Here is a 10315-nt window from a genome sequence, read left to right as displayed (position 1 = left end):
TTGTGGCTGGGCAGAGGGTGGAGAGAGCCAAACCTGATGCCCAAGGCTTTGATCTCCGAATTAGTTTTATATAGAGAAATATTTTCCCTTTTCCCCGACATCCAATGTGCAGCTGGTTTATGGGCACATGGAGGAAAATCAATACTCTATCAAAGTAATCCTGCTTTTATGGTGGGCTTTCTGGCTGTGGCTGCTATTCATCTGAGACTCTAAACACTAACTAAATCTAGTGGGCACTGTTCACCAGCCCTTTCGGGGGTCAATTTGCTCCAGCAGAATTGATTGGGCTCTCAAGCATGTTGCTTTTTTATTATTGCATTGTATTTTATTTTATTGTATTTATTTATTTTTTCTTTTGTACAGCTATTGTGTTTTTGGGGGGACAGATTATTTATCATCCACTTATCATATTATTTATCTATGGCTCTTGCTTGCGCAGCTGCTCCTTCTACTAGAAGCAACAATACTAAAAGTGGGACTATTGACCAGTACAGTAGGATGGGTACGACTAGTATGCTAATATTACACCATATTTAATCGCCGGTGGAGACCAAAACCAAGATCATCCACACTCTTGTATTTCTGATCACTATGTATGGGCGTGAAAACTGAACAGTAAAGAAAGATGGCAGGGGAAAAAAAATAATTTGTTTGAAATGGGATGCTGGAGAGTTTTGCTGATATCCTGGACAGAAAGAAACAAGTGGGGCCAAGATCAAATCAAGTCTGAACTACCTCTGGAGGCAAAAATGCTGAAACTGTAGCTGTTCTGCTTTGGACCCATCATGAGAAGGCAGGGTTCTCTGGAAAAGACAAAAATACTGGGAAAGGTTGAAGACAACTGGAAAAGAGGAAGACCAAATGTGAGATGGACTGACTCCCTAAAAGATGCCACAGAGTTGAGTTTACAAGAGCTGAGCAGGTCAGTTGAGGACAGGTCATTTTGGAGAGCACTCCTTCCTAGGGTCATCATAAGTCAGGGGGTGATTTGATGGCACATGACCACACCTATTAAACTATAGACATTCTCAGACTGCTTCACAAAACTTCTTCCTGTTTTCTTTGCACAGTTTCAAGAGTTTCCAGTGCTCGGGTACAAGCTTTGAAAGTAAAGCGAATACTCTCTTGTTGATGATGGTGGTGCTGCTATTTTGGCCATAAGGGCCAGTGTCATTATGGTAAGTATTTTAATGTCTAGCACCTTAACACTTCAGTTTCTAAGTAACACGTTCATTTATTGCTTTAAAACTAATGAACTTATTTGGCCTCATAGAAGTAAATAAAAATATGTGTAGTAGGGGTTTAAAGGCTCTTTCAGGAGGCCGTTTAAAAATGGTTTTGAAAATGATGACCTAAGGTAGCATGCTTAGAATGAAGTGTCCATGATCAACATCGTGCATTTCTTTTCTGCCAAGGAGCAATGCTAAAAAAACTTAATATTTAAAGAGAAGTAACCTTAAAGTGCCCACTTTTTCAGCACCATTTTCAGAGAGAACAGAGAACAACAACAAAATGTATTATTTATTTGAAATATTTTACCATGTCTTTCTCCTTAAAAAGGACACGAGGCAGCTTACATGATTGAAAGACAATAATTAAAGCTAAAAACAGTAAATGTACAAATACTAAAAAACGATCAAACAAACACGACTCTAAGAAACGGTAAAGTAAAGCAATACCAAAAATATATTCAAAATAGTAAGGCAAAACATTCAATTTAAAAACACCGCTCAGACACCCATTCACTAAGGGAAGGCCTGTCTGAAGAGAAAAGCCTTTCCCTGCTTGTGGAAGGACAGCAAAGATGGGGCAAAGACTCTGGTCTTCCCATGGGAAGGAGTTCCAGAGTTTGGGAGCAGCCACAGAGAAGGCCCTCTCATAGGTCCCCATCTGATGCACCTGTGAAGGTGATCGAGAGAAAGAACCCTCCAGATGATCTTAAGCAGCACCATAAAGGGAGAGAAAGTTTGGACCCAAGCCATTTAGGGCTTTATAAATTAGAAACAGCACTTTGAATTGTGCCGATAAACAGATCGGCAGCCGGTGATGCTGCTGTAACAGAGGAATTATGGGATCCCTTTGCCCAACCCCAGTCAGCAATCTGGGCTGGTGTGTTTGCAAAACATTTACATGTGCTGATTTACATAGCAGAGCTCCAGGCAGTTACTTTGTTGGACTAAACCTCTCCCCATTCCCTAGCTTCCTATGAGAAACTGCCTGGCCTGTTTAGCAAACTACAAAAGGGAAGTCAAACTGCCTTCCAACCCTTGCCTGCTCTGCCCCTCTGACATCACAAGAGTCCGCACAAGTCAGCCTAGATCCTGGTAACATAGAATGTGTGAACGATGCTATATGTCAGGTATATTCAAACAACTACTGGAGAAGGGGGCAAACGTTTCGGGGTTAACCCTTACGGTGTTGTATTCCTGATAAAGGTCATCCCCAAACCCAGGGAGGGCAGTTTTCGTTGGTACTGGTGTCTGCTTTCTTCTGAGAATCGTTATCAGCTTGGGGAGAGTCAGCTTATATTGTGGCACAGGAGAAAAGGGTTCAATTCTCTCTGTACATGGTTTTGATCAGAAAGTTCATGCCCACCTCTAATTTTATTTTATTTTATCTTATTTTACCAGTAAGTGAATTATGCCCACACTTTCCACACATCAGCCAGTCTGATCCTGATTGCAGTCCTTTGAAAAATCCCCCAGGATCCCTTCAAAGTTTTCCAAAACCTGGACATTTAAACAGTGTAGCACTACAGTATGGCATTAATAGCCATCCTACTGAGAAACAGAACACAACAAAATATCGAAACAAGATGTTCTTAAACTCATTAAAATCAATGGGGTTCAGACCATCCAAAGCCTTTTCTGGTTTTTTTATCCTCTCTCTCTCTCTCTCTCTCTCTCTCTTATATATATATACACACACAGACATACAGATAATATGAATAAACTGGTCCATTTCTGATCAGTGTCAGTGTTCTATTTATTCCATCCTATTTCAATAGAAGTCACTAAAGTTTGCATTGAAATATGCATTTTTGAAGGTTCTTTGTCTCTCTCAAAAGAAATAAACATTTCAAAGTGTACTTTCTCTCAAATTACACACGGTTCTCAAGATAGTTTATCCACAAATACACACTTTCATACACATTTTGGTGCTTTTTTGAGCCAAGCAGTGGATGCATGGCCAGATTGAGAAAAATAAGAAAACTGAAGGCTAAATGTGTTTCCATTAACACATCAGTGCAGCAGATGGGGATCTTGTTGGTTGGCTTAGAAATATGAACCAAGTGAATACCTGAAGTGCCTCCAACACACCTACCCGAAACTTTATTTTGTCATCCTAATGGTCCCTCTAGGCCAAATAGCAGGGATCTTACTCTGATTACCATGGCGGGGTTTAAGAGACCCCTGTCCCAAGAATGATCACTTTATTCATTATTTTAAAGTCTATGGACTCACAATATTGTAGTGGTGGATTAAGCCAACATACCACAATACAGCCTCTCCTCTGGAAAACTCCTCTGGACACTCTTGCTGGCCACTAAACTGTACTCATTTCCTGGGAATGGGCTGGCCCATTCTTTTTTCCATGTACACAGTGTAAATGCCAGTGCAAACCAGCCCATCCCCAGAGTGTTCTACCGACACCTTTTTGGCTGCCTGTTCAGGAGCTACTAATTTTTAGGAGTGAGTAGGATCACTCTGCTTTGCTTGGGTTCCAGTGCATGCCATTGCTGGGATCAAGCCAAAGCAAAGCTTAGCAAATTCACAATATTGAGAAATTAAAAACTTTCTCTACTTCTCCAGGAAGGGGGGAGAGGGAGGATGCATTGTATCTTTTAGGGGGGGAAATTGAAAGCTTCCTCTGGGATAAAGGAAGAACCAGGAGGGGGGGCAATGAGGGGTTCATTGTTGTAGTCATTTTCTTTCTTTTCTTTCCATGGAGGTGGGCCAAATAGAATCACCTGAGTCACGTATGCAAGACTGCTCCACTTTAGCCATCTAGCCCAGTGGTTCTTAACCTTTGTTACTCGGATGTTTTTGAACTGCAACTCCCAGAAACCCCAGCCAGCACAGTTGGTGGTGAAGGCTTCTGGGAGCTGCAGTCCAAAACTCCTGAGTAACCCAAGGTTAAGAACCAGCGATCTAGCCAACCCCTTAGTTTGCTAGAATGAGGCCTTCTACCATCTTTTCTATCATAAGTGTATTTCTCTAATAAATATAAAAAACAAAACAAAAAAGCAAAACATGTTGCTAAACAGCCCATAGTGCTGAAAGCTCTCTCTGGGCAGTTTATAATTATGCAGGCTACATATTGCACACAGGCTCCCAGCAAGCTGGGTACTCAATTCACCAACCTCAGAAGGATGGAAGGCTGAGTCCTCCTTGAGCCATCCGGATCAAACTCAGATTTTGAGCAGAATCTTCACTGCAGTTTAACCATTGCACCACAATAAATATAATTTTTCTTATTTTCCTAGAAAGAAGCATGGATGAGATCCCTTTACCAAGGGGAGAAGTGCGCTCAGCTAATCATTTTGAATCTCAAGAGGGCTGAATCCATACATTAAAGCCACTCCTGTACTGCTGTTGCCTTTACTCTCCAACACTCTGTCTACACAACTGTAGTTCACATAGACAGCATCTGGAGCCAAGCACACAGGGAACTGGCTCTCATGCCAGCATCTGTGCAAGCATGGATGTTCATGGTGGATAACTATGCCCCATTTCGACATGGCTCTGTGAGTGCACTCACTTGGAAACATGGTTAGGCAACGTGCCTGATGCCACTCTCCCAGTGTGGGGTGTGTTTTATTTTTGGAGAGGGGCTGTGGCTGGACACAAAAGGTGCAGTTAGAAACTGATTTGTGTCCAGTTGGAAAAACAGGAAAAAAATTGATAGGTTATTTGAATCTGTTCACTAGGTCATTTAATGCAATTTATATAAGGATTAGGAAGGGATCAGTTTCCATACTTAAATGAAGAACTTCTTTTTGGCTGGAAGCTCCTTTGCTTTTAAGGTAACACTTAGCCTAAAGATTTGTGTTCAGTTTTTCTGGGAGTCATATGGTGCCCATATCACAGGAGTGACAGATGAAAGAATCCAGCATATTCTGAACACCTGAGAATTTAGTGCACCTGGGTAGAATTCAGAATCTTGGAACACATCCAGGTGATCTGTTCAAGATATCATGCTTTACCCTTTCAAGGATAACTCTGCAGGTCCGTTAGTCCTGTAGACAGAGATGGGCAATGTGTGGCCTCTGAGGATGGAGCTTGATCACAATTCCCATCCTCAGGGCTAGTGGGAATTGAACAATGTCCCATCCCATCCGAAGCAGCTATGCAAAGGATAGACTTTAAATGACCTTGGAAAATTCATTTGTCAGTTTCACCCAAAGAAGAGGTCCATCTGAAGCCCCACTTAGGCACTGAAATTTTAATTTTACATAACAGCATTCCTTCAGCTGGGGTTCTCCAAATGTTCTGAAGACAAGTTTCCTATCCTTGGCCACTTGACTGGGGATGATGAGACTTTTAGTCCAAAACATCCGGAAGGTCTAGTTTCAAGAGGATGGTGGCATATACTCTGCCACGAGAGTCATTAACACTGAACTCAATAGGGCTTACATCTGAACAGGCTTGCATAGGCTTGCAGTGTAACCCCTACTAGGGGATGTATTTAGAAGGCTGAAAGGCAAATATATTTGGCTTTACCCAGTGGCTTATCCCCTGAGAAGTGAGAAAGGGATCAGTCACCTCCCCACATTGTGAATAGCACCAAAACTCTGTTATCACCTGATGCATCTCAGCATCTTCCTCTCATTTGCCCCTTGCTTGGCACAAGGTCACTGCATCTGAACTGTTCCCAACCTTTTGCTGCTACTCAAGCTGGTTATGTGTGCACTGTGGACACTACCGATTGGCCAGCTCCTATGACATCACAAACCATGGGACTGTGCAGCTTGCACAAAGCTACACAGGCTGGCTGTACTCACAAGAAACACTGTGAGGAACTGAACTCCCAATATTTGGCTCCACAACCAGGTACCCAACTCACTGAGCTATCCAACCAAGGGATACAAAAATGAACAAATGTGCTTTGCTGGACTGTTGTAATTAGACTCACTAATTTTAGTTCACACACACACTTTGCATGGAATGCTATGTACAGGTATATGGAACACAAACCAATGTCTTTATCCTGAACATTATGTATGATTTTTAGATTTTTTTTTTTAAGTGTGTGACTTTCTTTTTAAATATTTATACTGGTACAGCACTCTAAGGTTGTTTTTATCTGAACAGTGGCTAATGAATATCCTAAGAAACAAGCAAGTGTATACATTGTGGTCTGGGTGCCAGGGCACTAAGGGAGAAGTGTATTTTATATAGAGAGTGGAGAGAGAGAGAGAGAGAGAATGAAAGCAGCTACATTGGACCATCCAAAATTCATGATTGGGCAATACCTTTATTAGGACCACACCAAATGTCACAAAAGAGCAACCAATGTTTTGAATTCATCACAACTCCTCATCAGTGTGGATCTTAAAGGGAGAGAGGACAGGGAGAAAGATTATTTGATAAAAAAGCATTTGTCGACACTGAAGCCCCGGGCATGACAATAAGTAATCATGGTCTCCTTGCTGTCTGGAGGAATAGCTGCATTTTTAACTTGAACAACACAATTTACCAAGCAATTTTTGCACTGGGAAAAATGTAGCTTCCTAAGAATCAGACATGGGGAGATGTTGTTGTTCTTGTTGCTGCTCTTCCAGACTACATTTCCAAGGATACTACAGTCAGCAAGGCCAGGCAGCCGTTGAAAAGCACTTGGAAATGGATACAGCCATTTAAATTCCATCAAACGAGTGAACAGTGTTTTACTTCTGTTTATTTTTGCACTGCAACCTGATTATCTGGGAAGAGTCCTCTCATGCAGTTGTTGTGTTTCATTGCATTTAAGAGCACATGTCTGATTCTTAAGGCCTTGGATAAACATTTAAGGATGTTGTTGGTCTGTACCTGGTAAAACTCCCAAAGCTACAGAGACAATTCGAAGAGAAGGCAGTGTGGGTGGGGTTTTAGCACCACATGAAGGGTTTGTCCCCCATCTCCAAACCTACTATTCCTTGTCTCTTGTCCTAACAGCCTACTTCATTTTAACTGACATAACCTTCTCTCATCCATTCCCACAACGATCTCTAAATTCCACATTCCTTACTTGAAAAGCATGGAAATCAGTGGTATGAAATATGAACCTTTGTATCGCATGTGCCTTTTCTGGAATTTGGCTTTCTATGGCAGATCCTTTAAGCAAAACTGGTGTCGCTCCAGCCACACTGATACCAGCCTTACTCTGCCCACACTGCTGCTATGGATTCGTCACACAGGTTCCCACCAAGATTCACATAATGAATAATAAGGACTTCTTGTACACAATCTGAAAAGAAGGATGAGTGATGTAGTGGGACAAGCAGCACTACTCAGACTGTTATGTTCGATTTTGTGGTCTTATTGCTGACAACTAAGGAGGACAAGTGTGGGCAAGCCAAACAATACATATTTTTATAACATTTGATCCAAACAAAAGCAACAACAAACTAGAAAAAACATGTTACCGTAGTAGGTGCTGCTGGAAATGTTCAGAAAGAAAGAAAGAAAGAAACTAAACCCACCAACCCACCAACCCACCAACCCACCAACCCACCCACCCACCCACCCACCAACCAACCAACCAACCAACCAACCAACCAACCAACCAACCAACCAACCAACCAACCAACCAACCAACCAACCAACCAACCAACCAACCAACCAACCAACCAACCAACCAACCAACCAACCAACCAACCAACCAACCAACCAACCAACCAACCTTCCTTACTAACTAACTAACTAACTAACTAACTAACTAACTAACTAACTAACTAACTAACTAACTAACTAACTAACTAACTAACTAACTAACTAACTAACTAACTAAGGGATATTTCAGATCAGTCTTGAGTTGAACAAATGATACAAGATCATCTATGACAACACTAAACAGCTTTAAAAGAACAGTTAATAATATTTTGCATTTCTAAGCCACTGTTGTATTCTGCAGCTCTGCTGGTTTTGCGGAATGATCTCTCTGGCAGCAGCAGATTGCCATGGACGAAACAGTCCCTCCACAGACTCCTGCATCATTAGACAAAGTCATGCACACTCCAAAATCAAAGCAGGAACTCTTTAATTAGCATTCATCTGCCCTTGCTGGTGAAGTCATTCCTGCTGTGCCAGAAGAGCTATGGAACAGGATACTGGTTGCTGTGCTTCAGGATGTCTAAACTACAGCACCCCAAAAATATTATCTTTAAACAGCAACCCTATCAAAGAAGGCCAGTATTGTCCCAGGATTGGAGTTCAGGTGTGAGAGCGAGACTACACGGCATAGGGGAGATACAACTCAGGGATTTCTTTCAGTGCTGCTCGGTCCACCACTAAATACTGTAGCTCTCTTTTGTGTTTACTACAAATCTGAAAATCAGACAAATGCAACTTTGCTTGATACAGCAAAATATCATTTTCAAAGAGGTTTTGTTCAGAAAATGCATTCAGAATAGGCAAGATAGCAGACTTTTCAGCTGCACCATTCTCCTCATCAGGTTGATGAAAGCCAATTTTTTTTTAAAAAGCTACAGGGAGGATCGAGGCAATTTGAGGTACATCTCCACAGGATTCAGGGCTGCATCCTGCCGGAGATTGACCTCTGTGAAACATGTGAACAAAGAATAGAGGGTCTTTGAGCACATTTGGAGAAAAAGACCTTCCCCAGCTGCAGAGAAGCACATTTCCTTACTAGAATGAAGAAAGCTGTCATTCCAGGGCAGAGCCTGTGATTTCTAGACTTAAACCCAGTGTATAAGACAAGCTCTTCTTTATCAGCTGAGAGATGTACAGTATCTAAGTCTTGTACATTGTCTCCTACACTGGTTAACCAGACATCTGCCTGATGCCGACAAGGAGGTAATGGGGCAACAGCTACCTCTTGGTTGTTGTTGTTTTTGTTTCTTGTCACCAGCATTTTGGGTATACTGCCCCTGATATGGGGTTTCCACTTTACTGTTATGGCAAACAATTTCTGCAAGCTGCTCCTCTTTCATGAAGCCTGGAAATGATACAGTGGGGTCTTGACTTACGAACTTAATCTGTATTGGAAGGCAGTTCTCAGGTCGAAAAGTTCTTAAGTCGAATCTGCATTTCCCATAGGAATGCATTGAAATCCATTTAATCCGTATCTGCTCTTTTCGTCCATAGAAACGAATGGGAAGCTGCTATTCCGCCTTCTGCCACTAGAGGGGGATATTTTTTCTTTTTTCCTTTTAACCTAAAATGACTTAGCTTTTTAAAAAAGGAAAAAAAAGAGTTCGTAACTCAAATCTAAGTTCGTAAGTCGAGTCCATATATTCCTATGAGAGCGGTTCATAAGTCGAAACGTTCGTATGTCGAGCCGTTCGTAAGTCGAGACCCCACTGTACTCTGTAAGACCATAACTCCCATCATGACCAGGTCTTCTGTGATTCGCAACCCCAAAAAGGAACTTTCCCACACGTTGCTATCCCTTTAGAAATTGCCCATCAGTTCTGTGCATTCCCCTAAAAAACCTTGATCCCAAACCATAAGAGCTGTTTTTCAATTTTGTTGGTATTACATACAGATCCCATCCCCTTCTTTTCAGACGTAAGGAAAGTACATGAGCATATATGAAAGGGGAATCCATTCACAGGTATGTATTAACTTATGCCTGCCTGCCTGCCTGCCTGCCTGCCTGCCTACCTACCTACCTACCTACCTACACCTATGCACATTTTCTCACGCACATTTGTGCTGTAGACTCTCCCCCTCCCCGCCCGGGCAGCACCTCCTGCTGCAATCTAATCCAAGCAGCCCATAAATTGAAGGAGGACAAAGGCACATTCCTGGACCGCTAGCTGCCCCTCCACCCCATCATCTCAGGCCCCTGGCTCCACCGAGTCGCCTGGGCCAACGTTACAGGGGCGAAGGGATGTTTTTCCTCCCTAGCGCTGGCATCCTGAGAGATTCCTCCATAAATCTTTTCTGCTTTGTTGTATTCGCTTCTCTCCCCCCCCCCCTCCTCAAGCTGTTTCCATTCCTTCTAACCTGGTAATTTCATCTTCATGTGCAGTCTTAGAAAAGGGGAATTGGAAAAGAGGGGGCTGGCGAGAGAGAAAAGAAAAATCTGGAGGAGAGAAAGCTGAGTTGGCTCCTTCCCTTGTACAACCCTGGCCCTGTTTCCTCTCTCT

This window comes from Pogona vitticeps, chromosome 2 (assembly GCF_051106095.1).
Source record: "Pogona vitticeps strain Pit_001003342236 chromosome 2, PviZW2.1, whole genome shotgun sequence".
Taxonomy (NCBI): domain Eukaryota; kingdom Metazoa; phylum Chordata; class Lepidosauria; order Squamata; family Agamidae; genus Pogona; species Pogona vitticeps.
The sequence above is the reverse complement of the archived record's forward strand: the minus strand, read 5'-3'. Positions refer to the sequence as shown.